Source organism: Lonchura striata, chromosome 8, assembly GCF_050655825.1.
Source record: "Lonchura striata isolate lonStrDom1 chromosome 8, ASM5065582v1, whole genome shotgun sequence".
NCBI lineage: Eukaryota > Metazoa > Chordata > Aves > Passeriformes > Estrildidae > Lonchura > Lonchura striata.
Window position 1 is genome coordinate 20665354 of NC_140710.1, and position 25326 is coordinate 20690679.

Consider the following 25326-nt stretch of genomic DNA (forward strand, 5'->3'; position numbering starts at 1 on the left):
AAAGCATGGATACCAGGAATAAATACTCTTCTGAGGTCAAGGAAATTGGATTGCATAGAAAAATAAGACCTCAAAAGCAGTATAATAGAGGTATTCAGGGTGATGGAAGTGCTCAATAAGATAGAGCTTTAGATATTTTTACACTGATGAAATAAAAAAAAATTAAAGGATCACTCACAACTTAAGAGGAATAGCAAAACATAAGCAGATTAAGTGAGGTAGTTAAAATATAATATTGCACTTGTTTCTTTTCACAAGAAATATAAGCTGATACACTACAACTATGTAAAGAGAGAGAGTACCTGAATGCCTCAGCTAACCAGTATTACAGTTTCTCATGGTAGAATTTTATGTGTTTAAAGAAAAGATGGCAAAGCTGAAGTTACTGCAGTTAGAGATCCATCAGGGAGGATGTGACCCTTCTTTAACAACAGAATTATCACACCTCCATCAGGAAGCACATTGATTTAGCGTGCTTAAATCTATCATTATCTTTTCTGATTAATATCAAAATTGCTGCTTGCTGATCACTTAAGTAAAGGGGCTTTTGTATGGGGGAAAGGGCTGACAAAGATCTGATGTTAAGGCACAAAGAAATAGAGAGACAAAACAGGGAGTTCCATTTTCAAGACAATACCCTTTCAAGACATTATCCCCCAGGGCCACTGTAACAGAATGCTGTATCTAAATCAGCAGGTCGTGCACTAGAAGATGGTTTAACTGCTAATTAACACTAGATGATATGCTGAAAATTACATGCTAATTAATTCTCTGTAGATCTAAGTGCCCTTCCTTCTATATAATTTTCAGTGAACATATTAACACGGGGAATAGAATGGCATTAATTACAGATTCACATGACAAACATGTGAAGCTATATTAAATAGTTGATGGAGGTTAACGAAAAAGAAAGATGTGGGTCAAAGTTGTAGACTACAGGCCACAGTATCATAAAGATAACCCACATTAAAAAGAAGAGGGCATATATTACCCATTCAATCTTCCTGTCAGTTTGATGTTGCTCTCTTGTATTAGATTTTCTTGCAGGAAGATCACTATTCTGAAAATAGGATTCATCTGTGCAGAATGCAGTCTCACAAAATGAAGGCTAGAAATGGAAAGTAAATAATCTTGCTCTTTTAGAAAGTGACAGTGATTACAGGTTTGGGGGGGTCTTTTCAATAATTTAACTATTAACAATCCCCACATCACAACCATTTGAAAATGGCAGAGAATCAGTTGTATAGTTATGGAGGTAGCTAAAGAATCAATATTCCAAATACTGGTTGTGCAATAGTCCCACTCTAGAATAAAAGAAACCTTTTAAGTCAAATATGTATGGCAACGATATACAGAGCTACCAATTTAATAGCTTTTAATTTAAGGTCTGGAACTACACCAAATAAAGTAAAATCCAGTCACTACCATCAAATCAAATAATCAAATGTAAGACATTGCCCATGCTTCAAGGATCTCAAATTCCAAGTACTAACTATAGGCCAGCCCAATTCAGAGATGGAAAAATTATACAGAAAATGTGGTTATAATGCTAAAATTAGATTTTCTGTTTATCAGATAATGGTACATCTATATGCATGGCTATTTATTTAGCTCATAATCTTGAGACTTTTCCCTTCCAGTACCTTCCAACAAAAGCACTGGTAATTTGTCATTAGAGAAACATTAGTTACCAACACCTTTCCATAAATTCTTTCTTCGATCCAGTACTGATAGATATAGATATATATAAATGCCTTTTTTTCCCCCCACAAAAAGCCACCTCATCAGTCAACATTGTCTTTGAATTAAAAAATAATAATAATAAAAAAAAAAAGTGCAAGGTTTCCTAAAAAATTAAAATTCTATCTCCATAATGTACATTTGTCTATTCTATTGGAATTGAAAATTTCTGCTTTAGTCATACACCTGAATAAGTTCATTTGGGGCACTGCATTAAAAGTAATACTCATCTCTCAATAAGAAATTCAGAAAAGAAGAATATTAATGCTGTTTTTAAATTTTCTTTTAATAGCACAATAGATAACACCAAATTAGGAATCAGGGAATTCGGTGCATGGACACTAACGACCAAAATGTGTGCCCCAGAGAAGTAAACCTTTATTTGTTCATGGTCTCTAGGGAAAATAGCTGACAATTAGTCATCTTAGAGGTTCCAGACTAAGAACCAGAACATGCCCAAATGTTCTGGCTTTATATTTGGATAGTTCACTCTCCAAAATGACCAGAATCATCTTTCATGAGAGACACAGATGTGCAACTTCAAATATAGCTTTTCTGCCTAGCACAGAATAGTAATAAAACTTTACTTTATGTTTAACATTTTTCTTGTATAGGACGTTGTTAGTAAGTAATTAACTCTGCTATATGACATAAGACACAAAATACAGAAAAAGAATACAGCCAGAATTTTTTACTTTGCTAGAGACAGCCACAGAACACACGCAAGACAGTTCCAGGTGGATCAACAGAAAGCAAAAATAAAGCCTTACCACAGCTTGTTTGAGGTTTATAGTTCCCTGACCCAAGGAAACATCCAGTATTAGAAATCTTTTTACAAAGACTTTAGTACATGCCTGCCACCATCAGCTCTTAGAGCTGGCAAGAAAACACCAAACAGTTTAGTAAGATACTGAATGAAGGATAAAAGAGAAAATGGGTGGTGGGATAGGATATAAAGCAGATGAGAAATCAGATTCAGATGAATCCATTTTAGGCTGACCATCAACCCTTGATTCAGCTCTAACCACTGCACCTTGTCTCACTTGAGAAGCCCTTGCTGCATTAATTTAATTTCAAATTTTCCATCCAAGATACTCAGAACAAAATCGAAAAATATACTGTAGGCAGTATCTAACTGTCCATAAGCCCCTTTGGTCAGGACAGTAACCTTTGTAGAGATTCCTTATCTTGGAAGGGTGATCCTCTAAAGCACAGATGAACTTTGAAGACAGCTTGAAAGTTTTTAATGACAGCTCCTGCACAGCTGGGTGAACTGACAGGTGTGTTGAGTAAGTTGAAAAGTTTTGTAAAGTAGTTAAGTAACTGCAGCCAGGTGTAACATGCCATTAGCAGAGCAAAGTTACCCTACCAACAGCTATATGTCTCACCTCATTGTTCCAAACAGTGTGGCTTTTGCTGATGGATTAGATTTACTAAATGTTTGAAGCCATTCTTAGAATAGACAAGTGAAAGCAATTGTTCCCAGGTGTGTGTTTTACATGCCTCCCCTTTTCCATCACAGCTCTTGCCTCAAGGGTCCTCATGCATTAGACCCAAGCTCTATTCAGACTTTCACAGCAGCTCTGTATTTATAGACACAAAAGGAACTTGAACTCTTCTTCCTTGCATCTGAAGCTTGCATCACATCTGCTACTGTCAGACAGTCAGGTATTGTCTAACCACCCACCCTGTGCAAGACAGGCAGAGAACACTTAGCAGAAGCTGATGAGGTTCTCCTTGACTCCCCCACTAACCAGAGGGATGCAGAATTTACCTTTCAACGAGGACACAACACCAGACATTCTTCCCTCCCTCCCCACAGCTGCTAGGATGGAGTCACCGTTTTCACCCTTAGGGCCTTCCAACAATCAGCCTGCAATATTTTTCAAGCATGAGTAACTGTAGTAGTATCTATTGTTTCTTGAAGAGATTTTCTTCACTAGGAAGCACCTACTGAGATACTTAAGTGGAATTTCTATGGCTTTTTTGCCAAGATTTAAGTTGGGAACCATTAACACAAATGAAAAACATCATAACTGAGCATACGGGCAGCCATCTGAGCCCTCTTGACCACAACTGCTCTGAGAAAAGCCCTGCAGACCCATCATATATGGTATTTCTTAGATATATTGTATCTGATTTTAATAATGTAAGAGTTCTCAATATTGTTTGCACTTTTTAAAGCTTGAATTCCTCACAGGAACAGAGATCACAAAAAAATTAACCTTCTACAAACATCTTCTGTACCAGGTGGGTTAGCCTTGATAGGTAACATCATTCCACTGGTGGGGGTATGCATTTTCTTCTATATGAAATATAATCTGAAATGTTTTCACCTTAACTTATTTCTTGCAGTCTGTGAGAATACATCTATATGAAATTAGTTCCAAAGATGGTTGTAACAAATACCTGCCAAGTACATCGTAGTGGTAGAATTTATATTTCTTAAATATTGAAAAGAGCATTAAGTTACGGAAAACTAAAAACTACTCCACATCTTGCACTTGTACTCTACTAAGCAGAGGACCAGAATGTTTTCTTTATTTGATGAAAATTATCTAAACATGAATAAGCAGGATGGTTTAAGCACAGCACATTAACTGATTAACACATGCACTTTAAAACTGTAAGTAATTACTGCTCATGACAAAGCAAGTACCCAGGGAAACTAGGACCCCATGAGATACACATCTTTTTATGTGTATTAAAATGTGTATTTACATTGATTTTCAAATACTTACAGTTATCTTCTTCAATAAATTAGAGAAGTACTCGAGTTTCTGTTAGTGCTTTAGCCCTTCACTGCTACAACAAGCTGTAGCAGTTGTTCAGATCATGAAATTTTCTCAAGAAGTTCTGTAAATAACATGGTTAAAAGAACGTGTTAGTTTCTTAACTTGAAGACTAAAAAAAAGGACTGTATATTTAGATACATATGAATGCGTATTAACTAAAACATGCACGTATATATTGACTGCTGAGCTAAATACTAAAAATTCAAGATGCTCAGTCTCCCTGAATAGGATAATGATGGTATATAAAATTAGGTGAACCATCACAGTTACAGTCATATCCAGAGGATTTATTTTGCCAAATTTAGAGCCAACATCTAGGAAATACAGCATGTTCCACTGAAGAAAAACAGATTAAGTTCACATTTCTTTCTGACGTTTAAGACGTAGGAAAATCTTGGAAGCACTCACAGAATCAGCACTTCACACCCTTAGCTCTGGGGGCAGGTGGAGCCTGTGTGGCCAGGGCTGATGCAGCCACCCTTCTACCCCAGTCCCTGCACAGAGCCTGCCCTGGCTCTCCTTCCCCCAAATCCAGGGGTGCCCAGAGCTCTTCCCAGGCAATGCTTGTAGCCCTGCTGCTTCCCAGACCAAACTGGGGCTGGGGAGGAACTAAATATTCCTTTCTGGCAAGAAAAGGCTTTTACAAAACCCATTGCTGCTCTGAACTATATCCTGCAATTGTTGGTACCAACACAACATTTTTTTCTCTCCCATTACTTTCCTGCTCCAGTCCCCACCAGGAGGGTGCCAGCAGCTGATCCCAATCCATAAAGTGGGTGCACCTGGGGCCTGCACCCCTTGCAGGTCCTCCTGTAGGGCAGGGCTCACTCTGCTGCCTTTACAGTGCCAATGCCAGGAGCTGGGTGACACACACAGGGGTTTGTGACTTCTCAGCTCACAAAAAAAAAATTCTGAAAACTTGCAGAAATATCAAAGCTAACAGTGTAACACACGATGAAGCTTTTGTGCTCTTTAACTGAGCACACCGCTCACATGGACAGCAGGAGTTCTGCTCACCTAAGGGCTAAAGAATTTGGCTTGGAATATATAAAATTTAAAGCGCCTTTAAAAAAAAGACACCCAAGAATTTATGCTGCAGTGCTGAATTAGACACTATTTATACACCAGCAATTATTTCAGGGTATTTTTCTGCCTCTCCTTCCATTTTTGTCCTGGAGCATGGAGACATATTTTCCAGTGCAGGATAACACAGAAATAAGTACCATAATCTCACTGGTGTCTACTCTTTGCATAAAGCCATGAGCATGGCTGTGCCTAAGCTGTTTATTAAGGCCAAGCTCCCCGGGGGCTTCTCTGGGCACTGTCACACCCCAGCAGAGTCCATCTGCCCTGGGCAGAGTTTGATCACTATTGAGTTTCTCTCCATCTTTACTACAACTTCTAAAACTTTGATTCCTGCAGGAATCAAATTTAATCTGTTTCAGTATATTTTATGCTCCTCTGATTTATTCAAAGCTGAATAAAAGCATTGCAATGCTTAGGTTTCCTATTTTACTTTGGGAACTATATTATTAGTAGCCCCATTCAGGAACTAGATTAACTTGAGTCAAGCAGATTAAAAACCCAAGCTACACCTGTGGTATTCAGCTTGCTCTTTAATCTTATCCACTAAATTAAAAAAGCTCTGGATAAAAATGAGACAGGTTAACCTATCACTTGTCTCATGGAAGGGTCTTTAGGGTAAAAAGAAGACTCAGTTCTCCTGCAAGCCTGGTAAATTTTCCCCTTCTTTGCTGAAAAATACCACCTCTGTACCAAATTATTCTATTTCATTGAACAAAACAAAGCATCCTTTTGGGCTATACATGCAAGAAAATGGTTTTGCTGTATTGCCAAATACAAAGAAAAACTCTATATTTCTTATAATTGATTGGTACTACATGAAAAATTAAAGTGATTTATTTTTTTAAAAAATTATTCGGTAACCAATAGATTTATTATTTGATACTCCATCATTTAAGATTACTCTTCTTTATTATAGTCTAGTTGCATTCTAATGTTATGTGAGATTTCTGGGTTTTTTTTGTTAACTAAAATGGAGTAAAAGGGTGAAAATAGTACCTGTATGATGATATATAGATATAGATGAATGCTTTTTAATATAACATGCATATTTGTATATAAGCATATATGAGATGACCAGCTAGTAAATACTTCATTTTATTCTGTATAGGGTAGAATGTACCTAAATGAGCTCAGACAGATTGAACAATAAAACTAAAATGACAAAATGGGTTTTAAGTCAGGAAACAGAACAGTAGAACAATTTCCTGAGTTATTTAAATGCTTTCATTTAAGAAATGTCATTACATACTTGAATTACACTGGAATATAATTATATAAACACCACAAATAACAATGTTTTACCTAGAAAAACAGAAGTTAAGGGAGGAGAACTATTTCCTGGAATATTTCTTCATTTTAAGATCAAGTTCTGGTTGTTATAAGAAGTAAATCAAAAGAAATGTTCTAGATTTATTTTAGGAGTCTAAAATTCTATGAGTCTAAAATCCTAAGTATGTGTATAAATATGTGTATACATTTATACACATATTTATCTTAAAATATCTGATAGATTAATAGCTCTCCATATTTAGTTCCCTGCAGGTTTAAGATGCAGTCATTACACAAAAGCCCTCCTAAATTATTTTGGTCACCTTAATCAGAATTTCAGCTTCACAATTTAGCATCACTGAGGATGATTATGAAAAGACTGCTTGTGAGCAATTAATTCTAATATTTTCATAGGCTGAGTCAGAGGAGTGTATTTTGCTACTCACATGTTTTTGATTTTGGTATTATATGTGCTACAAATTCACCACAAAGATCTGCCTAGTGTGTCTAGCTGAAAAGAAGGATCACAGAAGAGTATTATCAAAAAATAGAGACTCAAGCAATCTGAAAAATTGTGTTTACTCAAGAATTTCAAAGTTAAGTGAATTTTAATAGCCCAAGAGGGGCCAGATGAAAAAATAGTTATAAAGCATGTATTGTAGAATGCTTGCTATACTTTAGAACTTTTAATATTGAAGTATTTGCAAATGAGCACAAGCTTACTAGCTGATCTTGCACCACTGATTTCAGGGATTAGTGTAAAAATAGCTATAAATAGAATTTGAGCCTTATCCACTCCCAAAATCTGAAAGACAACTGTGGCTCTTCTTTCTTGCTTGCTCATCAACCCAAATAACCCTGATCAAACCTGTGTATGTATTACAAGTAAAGGTCACAGTCCTGCCCATAGTAACAGTAAAGGACTTGAAGCTGTATTCTGTCACATTGCGAGACAAATTATTTCAGTTGCATACATGTATTTCTTCATCCATTATTCCATAAAACTGTAGGTTATTACCATGCAGCTCTCCTCTTCAAAATAATTTTTGTCTTCTACTTAGCACTTGAGAAAAATGCTTGCAAGTAACCTTCTTCCCAGCTGAATAGGGCTCATGGAGGCAGATCCAGTCCTCATCTCCCTCCTCTTGTAGTCCTGGCTGATAGCACTTGGGTTTGAAATACTACTTAAGTATTTTAAATGCTGTTAATCTAGAAAAAGTTTTTGAGAGCTTTTTTTCTCTCTTTCTTATGCAGACATGAAACAGGGACATTAAAAGAAATAAAAAGAAAGGCAAGTTAGGCTACTCAAATCCCTCAGGATAGGGAGAACTGCTCTAAAGAGAAATAAACCAAGTACAAGGGGATGTGAAGTAAAGTGTGATACCATTTCAGAAAAAAAATAGGGCAATAATATTCTTTCCCAAACAATAGCATATACTCTTAGCCATCAATAGGAAGTGCTTTTCCTTCAGACTTCATTTATTTATATCCCAGAATGAAAGTGATGTAGGAAAAGAGGGATCAGAAAATTCTGATATGGATGTTTCAGATTAAGATTATGCTTGTTTTAAAATAGAGCTGGTACTTTAAAAAGACAGTCCATATGGTAAATAAATGTTCAGTCACCTAAATATGTAATTTTGGAAACTCAAGATGTAGATTTTGGAGGTAATTTGTTTAGCCCCAACAACATACTTGTTGCTGTAATATGTCCCAGCTGCAATCTGTCTTGTAGGGGGTGATGTGCTCATGCAGGGTCCCTGCACACACCCTAAGAAAACTGCTCACTTGAACTAGTAAAAGAAGGAACATAAATCATACAGAAAGACTTGGAAGAAAGAATTTACACACATAATGCTCTTTTTACCCCATAAGTGTCAAGAATGCCATATCAGAAGGAGTAAGGATCCATCCTAAAAACCAGAATATTCTGGGCACTGCAGAAAAAATTTAAAGTCATAGGAATACAAAGAAATTAAAGTAAATTTTTATGTTTGAGGTTACTGCAGAATGAAAATGTGAACTCAAAAGAAAAGTATTTCTTCTCCCTGAATGGTCTATTAAAGTAAAATGACATGTTTCTATAGTAATATGATTAGAAGTTATAAAATTCTTTAAGATGGAGACTGTCTTCAGTAAATGGCCATGGAACACCACAGGATTTTATTATTTAAAGTGGTTAACAACAGTTTGTTTCTAAGTCTTACATGGCCTTGATTCAGTACAGACTGAGAATAAATTCCCCAGAGGTTGTACATCAGTTATATTGACTCAGCTACACATGGAACCACAGAACAATGGGGTGGGAAGAGCTGGGAAGACACATAAAGAGGGGATAAAGGTGGTGAAAAATCTCATAAGACTCAGGTAGTTAGACAAGTCTCCTCAGAAAACTTGTTAAATTTGTAAGGGCCACAAGGACTTGTGTCACTGAGCACTGCAGAGTTGATTATAGTAGAGCATATTGAAAATTCCAGCTTTTGACCAAATGGCTGCAAACATCCAGCCTTTCTGAGGATTCTTTCTTAAGGAAAGGAGAAGGCAGCTAAAGTGTACCAGCAGTGTGTGGCTCCACAAGTAAATTTCAGCCAGTCATAGAAGTCTCCCTTACCTGCTATTGTTATATATTTGTCCCTACCTACCTTCAAGGAGTGAGCCAGGTTTATTTATTTATCCAGACTAACATCATTTAGTGCTGTTACATAATCTCTCTTCTCTAGAGGAAACAAGCTCAAGGCTAACACTGCCTTGGAGTTCAGACAAAACAAATGGCCCCATATTTGACTTGTCATCAAAAGGAGAGGGATTTTTAAAAAAGAGCCATTTTTTTTTGTCTTCCTCCTTTCTGTAGTTCACAGAATGGTATATGAGAATCCAATTAAATTAGACAAAAAGGAAGAGAAAAAAACAATTTTTAAATACTTTTGTGCATATTTTGATTTTTGTTACCAGACTCTGAGGACCAGAGGTATAACCAGATGATCTAAAAATGGCAGACACCTTATATAGTAAATTAATATATTGGCAGGTTTGCAGACTTTCCACTTCAGGCAGAGAACCTAAGAAAACTCTTTTTGCAGGTGCCTACAAACATCCTCCTTTCAGCCGCATTAAGGAATTGCTAAACTACAGCATGCAATGTCATGCAAAATGTCTGTACACCTCACAGATATGGCATGGAACAAGTGCACAAAGAAAGGGTCACCTTTAGCTGGCAGTACATACTGCTCAAGCTGGTAGTAGAAAATAAGGCATTCTCACAAAGCCAACAACAGAAGAATATGCCCACTTCTATTTCAACCATGGTAATAGGATTAATATTATTCATGCCTTTCACAAAAGCTCTTGGCTTCAAGGCTTGTCCCCCTCTAGTAGTGGATACCCAGGTAAAAAGGTTGCAGTTTTGTACTGCTTTTAACATTAAGCTTATGGAAGATGGTAAAATAAGTGTTTCTCTAAGTCCCTTTCAACCACTCCTCACTCTAAATAAATAGTAGAATACTTTTAGTCCACAGGAACAGCTCACCCTGCTGTCAGGCACTGCAGTTTGCAGCATGTGCAGTTCAGGATTGCAGTGTTGTTATTGACTGTGGGTGTAATCTGCCTAAGGTTCTCCAGATGACACAATTTTTTGAGATGACATCTTGTAGAGGTTCACTGTTAGGAGGCAGGTTACATCCACATTATTACTGTGGAAACAATGGTGAGGGACCACACAAGAAGTTCCCATGGTCATAAACAATGGATTATATAAAAAAAAGCACCTAAGAGAAGGAGCACCAATTCAGCATTCTCTTTAGGCTGTTCCAGAATAGCATTTACTTTCCATGATGACATTCTCAGACAAGCATAAACATCACTAAAAGTGTAACTATGACATCCCAACTGCCCTGAGACCATACACTTTGATTATATAATGACCCCCTGGCAGCTTCATTTTCCCTTTACCTTAGATGTGCTTTCTTCATAAAATTCTGTCTTGAGCTGGCTGGGGTAGCATAGAGCATTGATGGAATCTCACCCACTAATAATTATGCAACTGTATTAACTCCTTCCCAACGTTAAACTGAATTTTTTTTTTTTTTTTTGGGAGTAAAGTCGATCACACTGGCAAGCTTGAAGAGAGTAACTCAATGAAATAATTTCAAATCCCTGACCTTCTAAAGATGGCCTGATACTCTGGCTGTATTTTGTTTTACTAGCTGCAAAGTTCATTCTGACCTTCTCTATCTTCTGAACAGCTCCTTTACTATTCAACTGCCTGTACTGTTTATCCTTCCCTGAGGAAAGAGTTAAAAGGGAAAGGAGGAAAACATCTACAATTAAATTGCTCTTAAGTTGTTCCTGCCTCTTGGCAACTGCAGGTTGTAATTCAGCAGTTTACAACTCTCCCTTCTCACTTTAGAAAGAATGAATAATGTAGAGACTTACATTCATATTCGCAGTAGAAAGGGGATGCTGGGAGTTACAAATTGCTGCTGAAGACAATAACATTCAAAGGGACAAAGGCTTCAAAGTTAAATCTCCTAAAGAGGTCTCTATGAGAAAAATGCCCAAAAAAAAAGTCAAGTTGTAATGGCTTGAAGAAAGTATTAATTCCAGTATGGTTGGTTTCAAAGCAGTTTGTACATCTGTCTAAAGGCATAAAAAGAAAGGAAACTTACCTCACAGAATTCCAAGAAAATGTTCAAGAAACACCTATAAAGAATTTCTTTCCAGTAGACACCTTGTAAAACTGCCAGCTTGTAATTTGCACCACTGTCTAGTTTTGTTACCCTTATTAGCCCGAGGTTGTACAAGTTTTCAGCAAACATAGCCCTGTAGTGTACTTTGCATGTTGTATTCTCTTGACAATCAAACAAAAGTAAAGGAACTCGGAGAGCAAATTTTAAAGCAAAATTGTCTTCAGGTCTAGAGACTGGGGAGTCTGATGTGTGAGCTTTAGAATCACAGACGGGCTGCACCAGGCACCTCTGGAGGAGATTGTCTGGTCCAACCCTTTGGTCAGAGCAGAGCTAGCCATGGCAAGTTGCTCAGAGCCAGGTCCCAGGCTATCTCTAAGGAAAGAGACGTCACAAGCTCTGTTGAAAATGTGCTCCCGTGTTTCATTATTTCTGCTGTAAAACATTTTTCCCTACATTTAACTGGAATGTCCCATATTTCCATTCTGCCCATTTCCTCTTGTCATACCTCTTGTCCTGTGGAGCACAGAATTGGACACAGCAACCAAATATCTTTCACCACTGCTGATTTGAGAGCAAAGTTCATGTCCCTGGGTCTGGTGGCAATGTTCTCATTCACCAGGACATCAAGGTGTTCCACTGCAGAGCTTCTTTTCAGGTGGCTGCCCCCCAGCAGCTACTGGCACACGGGATTACTGCTACCCAGGTGCAGCACTTTGCTCTGCTTTGCTGGACTTCATGCCACTTCTGTGAGCTTCTCTCCAGGTCCCTCTGAATGACAGTACCTGGTGTATCCAAGACTCCTTCTGGTCTTTTATCAATTGCAAAGCTTCACAGGAGGCACTTTCACTCACTGCCCACTTCACTAAGGGGGTAAAGCAGTGGCTGACTCAGCATTCCTGAAGGCTGGCCTAATCAGGAAAGACTGAGGCCAAAAGGTTCTGAGTATCTTGCCTTTCCCACATCCTCCATCAGATCCCCTGGCACATTAAGCAGAAAACCTACATTTCCCTCAGGTTGTGATTTACAGCATTCCCTCCACCCATCTCCATTCCAGTACTACAAAATGGGATGCTTATTGCCAGTTTGGGAGTGCTTACTTCATAAGCAGTTTCAGCTGTCCTGTGAGCTACATCACACATCCAATCTGGTGCCTTTGCTCTTCATGTGGTTACTTCCAGCTGAGAAGCAAGGTGTAAAGTGTGAGCATTCTATCACTGCATCTAAATCTGTCAGAGATAATCTGTCAGAACCCTGACTTACATTTATAAAATGCCCAGCTCCTGAATGCCTCCAATATAGGCAGCTTCTTTTCAAAGGACAATAGGTAGAATATTGTACCAAATAGGTGCAAAATGTGTGCTTACTGGACTAGAATTAACTGATAACAGAAAGCAATCAATAAGTGGGAGTTTATTCTCATTTTTCTATTAATACAGTTTTCTCCCAACTCTTTCAGTACTCTCTGTGGAAAAATGGAGCAAATTTCAATTTTTTTTATCCATTGCCTGAGCAGGTTTCAGTACTACAAGACTGTGCATGACAGCGAGGTGAGTGACATGCTGTCATTAGGCACACTGCTTAGGATGTGGCATGTTATAGAAAAGCAGTGACATATCACAAAGCAGATGTGTGACATGACAGTCATTTAGATGATAGACATGCAAGTTACTCCAAGACCCTAAAGTCTTTGCTTGTTTGCTCTCAGTTCCTACTCATTTTGAACAAATGCTTGTGCCAAGTTCAAAATGTTTTTTAAAAACTGCTTGAAATATATAGTTACACTATAACCTTTCAGGATAATTTATCTGATTTAATTTTTTAGCACAATTATCAGCACTGTTCAGAGAGCACAGTCTCCATCTACAATGATACTGCTAGTATGCACACTACTGACAGAGTGATCACTTTTTCATAACTCATCCTGCCAGAATAAATACAGGAGAAAGCAAAAATTAACAGTCCCCCTTACCTCCTTGAAAGGAACCAACCTGTGGGGGAAATTTTGGAAAAAAAGAGCATAGGCTGGTAATTTTGCAGAAAAGTGTGCAGTCACAGAAAATGCATATTGCCACAGGTTCCCATGTCTTCTTTCCAGGGTCCTTCCTTCCTCAGCATAGGAAAGGTGTTGCAGGGAAGTGGGCATGAAAATGGCCTTTGGTTGGGGAAGACTGGAAAAAGTGAAGGATTTGTTTTGTGTGTTCAAATACCTGCTCAAATCTGGGAGTTTAATCACAATATCAGCAGGGAGAAACAGCACTGATGTCAAATCCCATCACATATTTAAGGGAAGCAAGATGCCTGTAGCAAACAAACAACAGTTCAGAATTATTTCTTCAGGTCTAATTCAAAGACCCAGAGGCAACAAGGGGAGAACCTTCCACAGCTCACTAGTTGCAGATATTTAAATTCAATTTTCAAAGAAATATTATGACATAGTTATTGCATTAAAAAAAGACTAAAACATGGAATAATGTAGTTAAAGCACAAAACAGATAGCAATTAGTAATTAATCAGTAAACACAACCATTTGCACCTCCCATAAACTGATGCTTCATTTTATGTTGGCAAAATGCAAAAAGAGAAAAATAATCTCTTTTCAATAAGTTTTGACAGTGAAAACTAAATAAACAGTGCAAATAATGACAAATACAAAAGATTAAAATTTTTTTGATCTCTAAATCCCATAAGATGTTATTAAAAACAAAAGTGAAACAATGAAGCCTGAAATAAATGTAGTTTGGTTTTCTGTGGATTAGTATCTCATTATTTAAGCTCCAATTTGAGCTTTTCTTCTGGTATGGGAATTTATAACCTCTCACAAAACGTAAGTTTTCTCTGCTGTCTTTCCTTCAGTCAAAGTGCTTATGGGGTCTATTTTTCCAAAGCTGCTGGGAACTCAATTATCCTTGAGACTACTTCCCTCCTGTCAAGTTTGCTAGACACTGGTCAGTGGCTTTGAAAGTTATTAGACAAGGCATTTAGACAGTCATACACAAACAAATGCAAAAATATTATTGCTGTAAAAAACAGGGCAGAAGTATTTTCCAATAAATTATTTTATCTTTTTGTGTTCAGTTTCAGGGAAATATATGATAGCTAGATCCTTATAATAAGAAATCCTAAGAAACAAGTTGGATTGCTGTTTAAGACTCAAGAGTCTGAGAGAAAAGAAAAACACCACATGATTTCCTAGTAGCTGAAAGTGCATTGGTAAGCAATGACCATTGCAAATCTTCACAAAATAACACAAAATGCTACTCATGCTAATGAAAGTCAACACCTCACTAAAGAAATGGAAAGTGAAGGTAGCTGGCAGAGCTCACAAGATCAGATAAGGACTACAGGCTCAGCCCAGCAGTACCTAAACTGAGCTCCACTTTCAAGACACTGGTAATCTGTTCAACCCACTAACTTATTGTTTCCACCTATTTGGGTCAGATAAAATAACATGCAATTTTGGATTAAATGTAAAAGTGCAGATAAGCTGCCCTATTTTTATTTATCCCTTCACTTTTTTTTTACATCTATACAGCCTTGCAGTACCCAGAGTTTACATTTTTCTAAATAAAGTGCTTGAAGTTAGGGGATTGTTAATGAATGTCATAGTTTTAATGCTTAAATTAACCTCTTATTTGAAAAATATACCACCATAATATTTAAAGACATAAAAATTACTTTTATGACACAGGCAATGTCTTTCCATGTATCTACTTACAGGGGGAAAATAATCACAAATGAAAAGATTAACCTGAGCACTGAGGACACATTTAACATAAGACCTCCCCAGGCTCATCATTACCTGTATGGCACTGCTGACCTTGAAAAGCTTTCATGTTAACCAAAAAAGGATGTAGAGACCTAAGACACAGAACTCAAAAAAATACGCATTGCCATGCAGACTGCGCTCATCATTTTGGGATTATATTCACTTTGCGATTTATTACATATTTCTACCTTATAATGACATTTTTAGCTTTTCTCTCAATAATTAATTTATTTAGTAGCCTTAATCAGAACAAATAAACAGAGCATTTATGTAAATTCAAGGAGTATTTCTATGACAAGAGCAGCTGGGAGAAGAATATTCGGCACTTGACCTCTTATGACAGAGTAAGTCACGGTGCGAAAGGCACGTCCCATCGCCCCGTTCTGAAGTTACTCCAGCAGAAGCAGAATCCCGGAGGAGTCCCCTGGAAGGTCAGGAAGGGACAGGCTGGGGCTCCCGTGGTGAGCAGGGGGGAGCCTGGTTCAGCACAGGGGACCTGAGATGCCACAGTGCCATCTCTGCGGGGCCACGAGTTGGTCCCTGAACAAATCTGTCCTGTAAGAGGGAGGCAGGGCTCTGGCAGCAGAGTTTCCATGCCCTGAACACTCACAAACTTCTGCTTACAGAGTGAGGATTTACTTTTCATTAAGATGCATAAGTAAGCACTAAGAGCATTTTTAGCAGCAGAACAAATATATTTTAAGAGTCTCAATCTACTGTCACAGAGACAGAACCTCAATGGGTTTGATTATTTGCAGGGTAACAGTGGTTTCAGAAATGTGACAGTGGATACCATTAAAATCAATCCAAAAATTCTCACTGCAACATCTGTAAAGCTTTGTGTACTTAACTCAGGATTAGATTCCACTCCCCTACTTGTACTGAATCAGCAGAGTATACCAGGTCTCTGTGGCTTGCACCTCTGGAAACCTACCTTTTAGAGAATAAAACCATTAGCAAGACAAATAGGAAATGCAAAATAAAATAAACATAGATTGCATGGAATGGCATAACTTAAATCAGATGAATAAGCAAACTCAGCAAACCCAGACATAACTAATCAGTAGCTTACATTTGTCTTTGATCTTTGTAGTTAATTTTTCTTGTACAACAATCAAAAGACATCTCATTTTTTTTATGTAAAGGTCATTTTTCCTATGCTACCTTCTATAATATATTGCTTTAATTTTATTCACTCCGGTAAAAATGGAATGGTATGCTTTCAAAACCCAGGTAGATTTGCATTGTCTTTTGAAACTCTCCATTTAGCTGTATCAAACAGTTTGGGCTGGCTGAGATCAGAAGGTACAGTTAATTCTATAATTCAAATAGTCCAAAGAAGAAACATTTGATTATTTTATCTCCATCCTCACTGTGACAAGACAACCAAAATATATTCTTCCTGGATGTGGAGAAAGGAAAAATGATCACATTAAAGACTTTTTTTTTATTAGTCTTTAAGCTGTGAAATACACAACAAGAAAGAGCACTAAATGACAGAAAAGGCAAAAAAGGCAGTGCATGTGTTGCTCTCCCATGAGCTGCCTGCACTGAGCTCCCCTCAGCAGCCTGCCACTCCTGCTGGTCAGGTCTTTTACTGAAAGAGAGTTTTTCTTTCAGTATTTATGTAGTGCAGCAGGCAACTGTTTACCTCAGAGGCATAAAAGTAAATCCGGATGTGTTTGATCCATAGTGCCACAGCAGCTCTGTTGCCTATGGAAACAAAGGCTCCTTTCAGGGAGTTCACACAACAGGCCCTGTGACACAAGGGACCCATCAATTTCAGCCACTGGATTATTCGTAGGTATTTTGCCAAGATACATATATATATAGATACAGATATATATCTAGTATATATAGTACAAAATACTATAGTCTAATGATCAAGTGGGACAGCTCCCGAGTCTCATATTAATTTTATGTTATTTTATTTAAACAACATAATCCCCTTTTAAACAAATTGATAGTTGAAATGTAAGTGTTCAAGCTATAAGCATCTGGTTTTTTCCTCCACCTTTCACCATGCAGGTTGTTGAGTACTTTGTGGACAGCAGCTTGACAAATCTGTTTCATGCTTACTCACAAATTCAGCTTTTGAAGATGACCCTGAGCATGGAGTTTAAGGATGCTGCAGAGAATGGATAACATCCCAGCAGCACCTTGTTAAAGGTTTCCTTTGAAAAAAACATTTATTGGGAAATACGTTGTAACTTCCAAAGTTCCATTCCTGTGCAGAGACCCCTGCACATTTTACAAAAAACTGGTCAAGTATGATGCACTTCAACAGATCCTAGTGCAATGTTTGTTACAACCTTTCCCAGTGAGAACCTGAGGTGGCAAAAAAGGAATGTGGTCAGACCCAGAACTTTAATGCAAAATCCATTATATTTTTCTCCATGTACAATGCAAGAATTGGGTGAAACTTGAACTGTAGGCATTGGCAGCATCAGTGTTAAGAATACAGCTCAACGCCTTCTTCCTTTTACTGACATCATTAAAGAATATAGTCACAAAATTCATACCTAACATGACTTTCCTTAAAAACATCTTGCATGAACCTTAATATTTCAATTCAAGAAGGCAATTAGCAGCTAAGAGCACCTTATTAAATCTGCTTTTAATTATAATTCACCAGTGTTTATAGCTCACTTATAATTTTTGCATAAGATTACATTATTAGAGATCAAAAAGAGTGAGCAAAGCATTAGTTTACGTGCAGTGATAATGTTTCATAGAAAATTAAAAGAAAACAATAAAAACTCATTTAAACAGGAATATTATTCTCCATTAGGAATCTAGGGCCAAAAATGCCTTGAAAATGTCATCTGTATAAATATTCATGTACCTGTGAACAGATAACTTCAGAAGCAGATTTGACAGAAACAAAGAATAGCTTCTTCACGTTGCAGTAGATGACTAAGATCATTTGAATGATTTATTGATAAGACAGTGTACAAAATAAATACAAAGAGAATGGGCTGGACTAGCTGTTACCAAAAAAAATCATTACATGACTGCCTAGCATGCAAATTCATAAATATAAGAGTAGTGTGGGTAGGCTTGCATTACAAAAAAGTCAAACATAATATGAGAAAGACATCAATAATCTGCAATTTCCATTACTTTTCTGCTTTTCTGAGGAGGGTATTTTTATTTGCTTGGGGTTTTTGGTTTGGTTTAGGGTTTTTTTATAACTGGAAGTTGTGGGTAAACCCAAGGCAATAAGCACTAATGTCATAACAACCAGGTGGTGGGCAATTCAGATGCTGATCCCATCACTCTCCTGTGTGAAGTGGAGTAACCCCACTGAAAACAGAGGATGGCTTGTACGCTGAGAGCTATTTAATGGAAGGGTAGCAGGCTGGAGGCAGATGAAGCAAAACTTATTAGCTTATAAACTCACTGCTTCCTGGGTAGCATCTAACCTCAATTCCCAGAGGTACCAACACTCTCCTAGATGTTCACTCTGTCTATATGTTCCAGAACTTATTCAAACAGTGAAAAGCCTCACAAGATCATCAGCAGCAGCTGCTCAAGTTGTCATAGGATCAGCTTTAAGAAACACTGCAGATCTCCAAGCCGAGGCATTTTGGGACCTTTCTCTTTCAGGGCCCTGCCTGCAGCTGGGTTGCTGGGCAGTGTGCAACCCCCAGACACACTGCACTGAAGAGCAGAAACATAGAGGTGTGTATCCAGCAGAGACATTTTTCCTAAAACCCTGAACGGAATGTCCCTTCTGCTCTATGACCCACCAAGACTGAATTCAGCACTAAAATCACAGATGCATGTGACAAAAATGCTTCTTTAATCCTTTTCCATTCTGAACAGACAACAAACCAAAATGCAATGTGGCCACCAAGTATGCACAGAGATTAACACCTGTCAGCTTTGGAGCTTCTAGTAGATTTACTTAGCAAAGCAAGGAAAAATTCTGGAGTAAACTCTGGCCTAGTTTTCTCTTTAAATATTGTTCCTAGATTGTTAATCTACTTAAACTCTTGGGATTTTTCTTACTAAGTAGACAAAAGAGAAGAAAAAATGTTGCTTTCTAAACCATTCAAAGTATGTCCTATACTTTACTGCAACAGCCAAGACCATCCTTAATATCATAATTCAAATTATGTTCAGAATAGCTGACATGGCAATAATCATGTAAAAATTCATCATCCTATCAACCTAAAAAATAGGAGACAGAATCTTAAATAAAGATGAACATCAGGTGAACACTTTCAAGTAGATGGGACCAATGAACTTCAGGATAGTAGTTAGAATAGGGGAAGAATATTAAAAGAAAATCCAGCATTAGATTCAAAGCTCAATATTATTCTATGTTGTGTGCTTTTTTTTAACTTCAGCCTTTGATAAGAGAGGGTTGAACAAGAGCAAAAATTTAGCTGCAAAAGCAGGCTCATTTGACAAGTTTGGCAGCACATGAATAGAACTTAGAGTATTATATGCAGCTTAAAAGATAAAAAAAATAACAGCCTTCCTCTTAATTAGAGAAGCCATATGCTCTATGAAATGAATCCTGGTAGGTTGTAATTACAACCTTATTTTTAAACAGTTCCTTTTAATTCTATTATATTCTGTATTTCTGAATTATTTACTAAAATATTCGGATCACAGAGTTGTTATGAAAAAGTTTACTTCACAGTTGAAAGAATAGCATGGCACTAATATTGATACATCTCTTCCTACAAACAGGAGATGATAAACAGGGGTCTACATGTTAAATATTATTTTCTTCTCTACAGGAAAAGTAAGAAAATAAAGAAGGGAAAAAACAACATCTGCCATTGTGAGTTTGTCTTGCTCAGTGTTCTGTCTGTACAGATATTTAGTAGGGTTCAAATTAAAATAGGCCTGCAGTACTGCCCACACATTTTATAATCAGTGGGTCGCATGGGGCATCCAATCCAAGCACCTATTGCACCTTAGTTTTAGGATTATTCTTAATTTTTCCTTTGAAGTGGGAATGGATGTTACTTTTTTTGTAACTGTTTTCCTGAACAGTGTAAAGTTTTGACTCATGCTTTTTAGAATGAATTTCACACAGAAAAATTTAACTGTACTTCTTCCTGTTAAATGAAAATATCTTTAAACATTCATCCAGAGAATCTGCAAAAGATCACTGCCATCCTCAGCACTTCTAGTCACTCATAATAAGATGGTTTCATATAAGGAACTATCAATCAGTTTTACAGATGCAGGTATGTTTCTATAACTATATAATAGGTATCATTCACAAGCATAAATCACACGTTTTCTAGGTGCCAGACTTCCAACAAAAAGATCAGCCTCAAGAAGCACAAATCAGCCCATGCATGTCACAAACACAATTCCCTTGAGAACAAAACTTCTTGCTAAGAAATAGAAGGTAAAACAATTAAATTCAAGATAGCAATTTGACTTTTAGTGGTGTTAGGCCCAGGTCTGGTTTCTTGCTAACCTCTCAGGTTAGTATTTTACATTTCCATGGCTAGTTGGTGCTGACCCTCACCTGCAGCCACTGCCCATCCTTCAGGCAGGCATTCAGTGCAGCTTGCTTCCCTTTCAAGTATTACGGGAGCAGCTGACACAGGGTGATGCTAGTTCTGCTGTTCTGATTGCTGAGCAAAAAGGACAGGAAATCATTATAGTCAAAACATTTCTAACAAAGGTCACTTTAATACAAAATTACATCAATCACCTCGAACAAAAAAAGTACATTTCAATTGATGTCATTTGTTCATGGGGCTAATATCAGCTTTACTTTTAAAAATTTGGCTGGTTCCGGAGAAAAAGCATTAAAAATTAACTATGTCTTTCAAGAGAGATTTAAGTCTTATGCGAGAAGATAAAATTGCATGAGTTGTTTCATATGATAATCTGAATGGCACTTTCAAAATTTTTTTGAAGACATCACTGTGAAAGTAGCATTAATGCAAAAGAATCATCTAGAGAAGATGACTCTGGATAACGCATTTCTCAGAATGTACCCGGTCTGGCTACATGCACCACACAATCCAGGCCTTCAGCTCACAAATGTAGCATTGTACAAGTGAAACAAGCCAGAATTACTGTACCTATAATTCATAACACATACACACATTCAGAGCTATTAGATACACTAGATGAGATATCTGACTGTATAAAACTTTTGCAGTAGATTTTGACATGAGCACATCGTAAAAATATCTTCTAGCACTGTAGATTAAGCTTTATACACCTAAAACTTTTTACTAGGGATTGCTAAATGAATTTGTAGGTATAAATGAGGACCAGGCTTTCAGACATTAACACTTGTGTGATGCCACATTCAACAATTAAATTTTCACTGGTAAGGGATCATGCCCATACGTCTTAACTCAGACCATAAACTACTTTTATCTGTAGCAGAGTACATAAGGATGTGCTTAGAAGTGTGCTGTTCAAAGAACTGAGGGACTTAACCACATGTCAATTGCTGAAGAACATGCGGACAGTTTGGAGAAACTGATTTTTTCTACGGTGGTATTGTGGAACTGAATTCTACATGTACACAAATTCCTATCCAATTAATCTTTACATTTATATATAATTAACAAAATACAAAAGCATGGACAAACAATATAATTATACATAATTTTACAACACAGAGTAAACATGCAATCTCCGCATGTTTATCTACTATCTGCAGCATGTCTTCTAGTGGGATTAGTCCACTGCACAATTTTAATTCCAGTAAATGGTTTTTGAAGGCTAAGGACTATCCTCGTAAATTCATATGTAAGCTGCAATTTTAAAAACAATTCCCCAAATATTTTAATTTTGATTTATCCACAACACATCTGTGTACAGATTTGTAGATGCTATATTCAAGCTCTTTAATTCAAATCACACTGTTTTCAAAAGGCTGGTACAAAATTGAATGTCACTTGATTGTTATTTTGCTTAGGAGAGACTACAAATGAAGGATCAGTGAGGGAGAAGAGAAAAACTCCAGTGAGAAATAGCATGAAAACAAAGTTGAGAACGTGAAGAATGAACAACTGAGTATGAAAAAGAGAAGCACAGAGGGAGAATATAAAATTCTCATACATTGGCATTTAAGGGACAAGAAGCTTACACAGGCCACTGAGCTGTGCCATCCTCACTTTTCAAGGGTTAGTAAACTCACTCAGTGGTAACCTGGCAAAGAGCAGAACCTTCATCAGAAGGTTCACTGAAGGAAAGTTTCCTACATCAAAATAACAGCTCCCAAATTGCTACTAATATCTAAAATACAACTCTGCAAGCCCCATAAACCCTTCACCCCATCCTTATGTATCCTCCTGTCAGTGTTCCCAATCTGCTATGCCCAAAACCACCAGAAATTTCAATCCCTTTTAAAACCAATGAGTCCTTTCTAAGCTGCAGCCCTCCCCAGAAGAAGCACCTGAGATGCTGAGCTTGCCACTGGAGAGGCCACGGGCTCCGAGGGAGGTTTCTGTCCTGCTGTGCTAGAGCCACTCTCCTGGCAGACATGGAGCCATCACAAAGAGACACAGACTCTGCTGCTCCCTGGCCCTGGAGACACCATGGCCACACAGCTGCAATGGTGGCATCTGATTTTTTTCTCTTTCCAGTTTTTCAAGCCATGGTTTCTAAAGGTGACAATGGTAATTAGTCCTAAACGCTTTATGTGTCATAGAGAAATGCAGGAGAATATGTCCAGCAGGCAACGTTTTTTAAATCTCTACTAACACTTTGATCACAGAATGAATTGTCTGGAATACTGTGAACTCTTTACTTATTAAAATGAAACTGGGGTGTTGTATCAATGAAATGTATTTTATTGTGTTCTGTCAATGAGACATATGCTATTATATTATCAAGGTACCAATTCAGACTATAAAATCAGCTTTCCATTTCTCTTAATGAGAGACTGTACCAAAAGTAAATTACATGAGTTTTCATCACTGTACTCTTAATAAAAATAGGGCATTTTGGCTCTTTTTGTTAAAAAAAAATCTAATATAGTATTTATGAAGTCTGTGCAGTGAGCAGTTAAGGACTAATACTGAATATCCAAAATGCTAGATCTTTAGTCAAAATGGAGCATGACAATATGAAACACAAAGCATTTTGTCAAGAAAAAGAAAAAAAAAAAGTAATAGGAAGAATGAAAGGATATAGATGGTCAAAGAGAACTAGCATTTCCAGAAATGAAAATGGGGTGCATTTTTTTAAAAAAGAAGATATCTGCTAGACTTTAGTTGCATTTTCAGCAGATGAAAGAAACAAACTTGTAAGTCTCCAAAGGGACAGTAAATGTAGACACTGAAAAATCACCACAGCATTTGAAAATAAATGGGATCTTATTTTAAAACCATAAAACTATGAACTGCCTCTTTTATTATTTAAGGGGTCTTGCTTTTCTGTTCTATCAAGAAGACTTCAAGGTCAAAATGTCTGTATACTTAATGCCACTTTAGATGCCAATGAAAGGAGATTACAAGAAAAATGAGAACCCTGGGGCTTGCCAGGCCTTTCTGGGATAAATGCACCTGGTAAAGTCAAGGTTATATAAATGAAGAGAATCCATCATCTGATGTTGTTGTTGGGGGTTATTTACATTTAAAGAAAAAGAAAGTAAATTAATAATATAAAATAGTGAAATGTTCAAAGATTGCATGAAAAGGACAATTTTACACTGTAATATGTGCAATACTAAGTTGCAAATTCTTCTTTCAAGTGAGAGCTGAAGCAATTGTTATGGGAACAGAGACAGTCATAGTCTGGTAGACAACTCCAAATGAGGCTAAACCCTTTTCCAATTGTCATAGTCTGTTCCCTGGAATCTTGAGGACCTGCTGAAGGTAAACCAAAATTGCAAAATTCCAAAATTCCAATTGGTTGGAAACCAAGAATGTAGGAGAAACTTGCCCATATCTCAAAAACAGAAATTTTAACTCTAGTAATTTCAGAAAAAATTACTAGATTTTCCAACCCAAGGAAGTGTTTTAGGGGCAATATTTCAAATGTTCAAATGTTTTCATGTCCATCAAGAAAGACATGAAGAGAAGTTTCAGTATTCTGTAATAGTTGCAATTAGAAATATTGCTCAGAAAGAGTCAACAAGGGTTCTTCTCTTGCTTTACTGCACAATAAGCAAATAGATTCCCAAGGTCTCCAAAAGGTCCATTTTCCTAAAGGACAGAGGGACTTTTTTTTCCTTTTTCTTTCTCATTCTTATCCCATTGTTGGAGATGTGGCTTCATGTCTTACAGGTAGGGTATTGTCCTATCTTAATATGATCAGCAGCTCAACCTGCTGCACAACTGATTTGCTCTGCTCAGTGCAAATGCTGCATTAAACTCAGCAACTGCAGTTCAGTAGACAGTGCAGATGTAAAGCAAATTAATTGCCTTTTCCCTATACCTTGATGAAAGTAAATGAAGGTTTCCTGGGAAGTTCAAGGTCTGGAGGGCATTGTTTCCATGCATCTACTATCTTTAGTGTTCAGATTTGGAGCAACATCCCTCTTTGGTACAGAGATCTAAACAATGCAGACAACAAGTACATCAAAGAGGGAATTACTGCTCTAGAACTTACATCAAATTTCACTGTTAATTGAAAACATCATACCTTTGCTTACAGATACATGCTGCTTTAATGGAGGCTATACATTTAGCAAGGGAAAGAAGGGACTGAGGTGGGTACACAGATTCCAGGAGTAAAAGCTGTCAAGAATGGTAGTAAAGCAAGGAAGAGCTTTCTCTCCATTTGCAAAGGAGCTTAAGTGAGAAAAGATTCTGAGACCAGTCAGAAAGAGTGGAGAGAGAAAAGCTGGGCAGGAGGTTAAGTGAGCAGAGTTTGACTACTCATCCAGATGGACAAATGGCTTTAGAGTTAAAAAATTTTCTCTGTCAGAAAAGAGTTCCATATACTAGAAGAAGACAAGAGCTTTGCAAGAAGATCCACAGAAAAAAATGAAACAATGCCAATTTCTTAAAATGCTACTGTGGTATCCACCTTCCACTAT

General features: G+C 37.3%; 1 long non-coding RNA gene across 4 annotated transcripts in view; it reads right to left on the reverse strand.

Annotated features, from left to right (window-relative positions):
- The window catches only part of LOC144246768 (uncharacterized), a 271425-nt gene that overhangs the window by 135479 nt on the left and 110620 nt on the right, over positions 1 to 25326 (reverse strand). For all 4 annotated transcript variants that reach the window (XR_014956907.1, XR_014956909.1, XR_014956910.1 and 1 more), the window contains 4 exons: positions 13783 to 13873; positions 12673 to 12753; positions 11322 to 12341; positions 4482 to 4596 (listed from right to left, as the gene is read on the reverse strand). This is a non-coding gene — a long non-coding RNA (uncharacterized LOC144246768). The remainder of the gene's footprint in view (positions 1 to 4481; positions 4597 to 11321; positions 12342 to 12672; positions 12754 to 13782; positions 13874 to 25326) is intronic.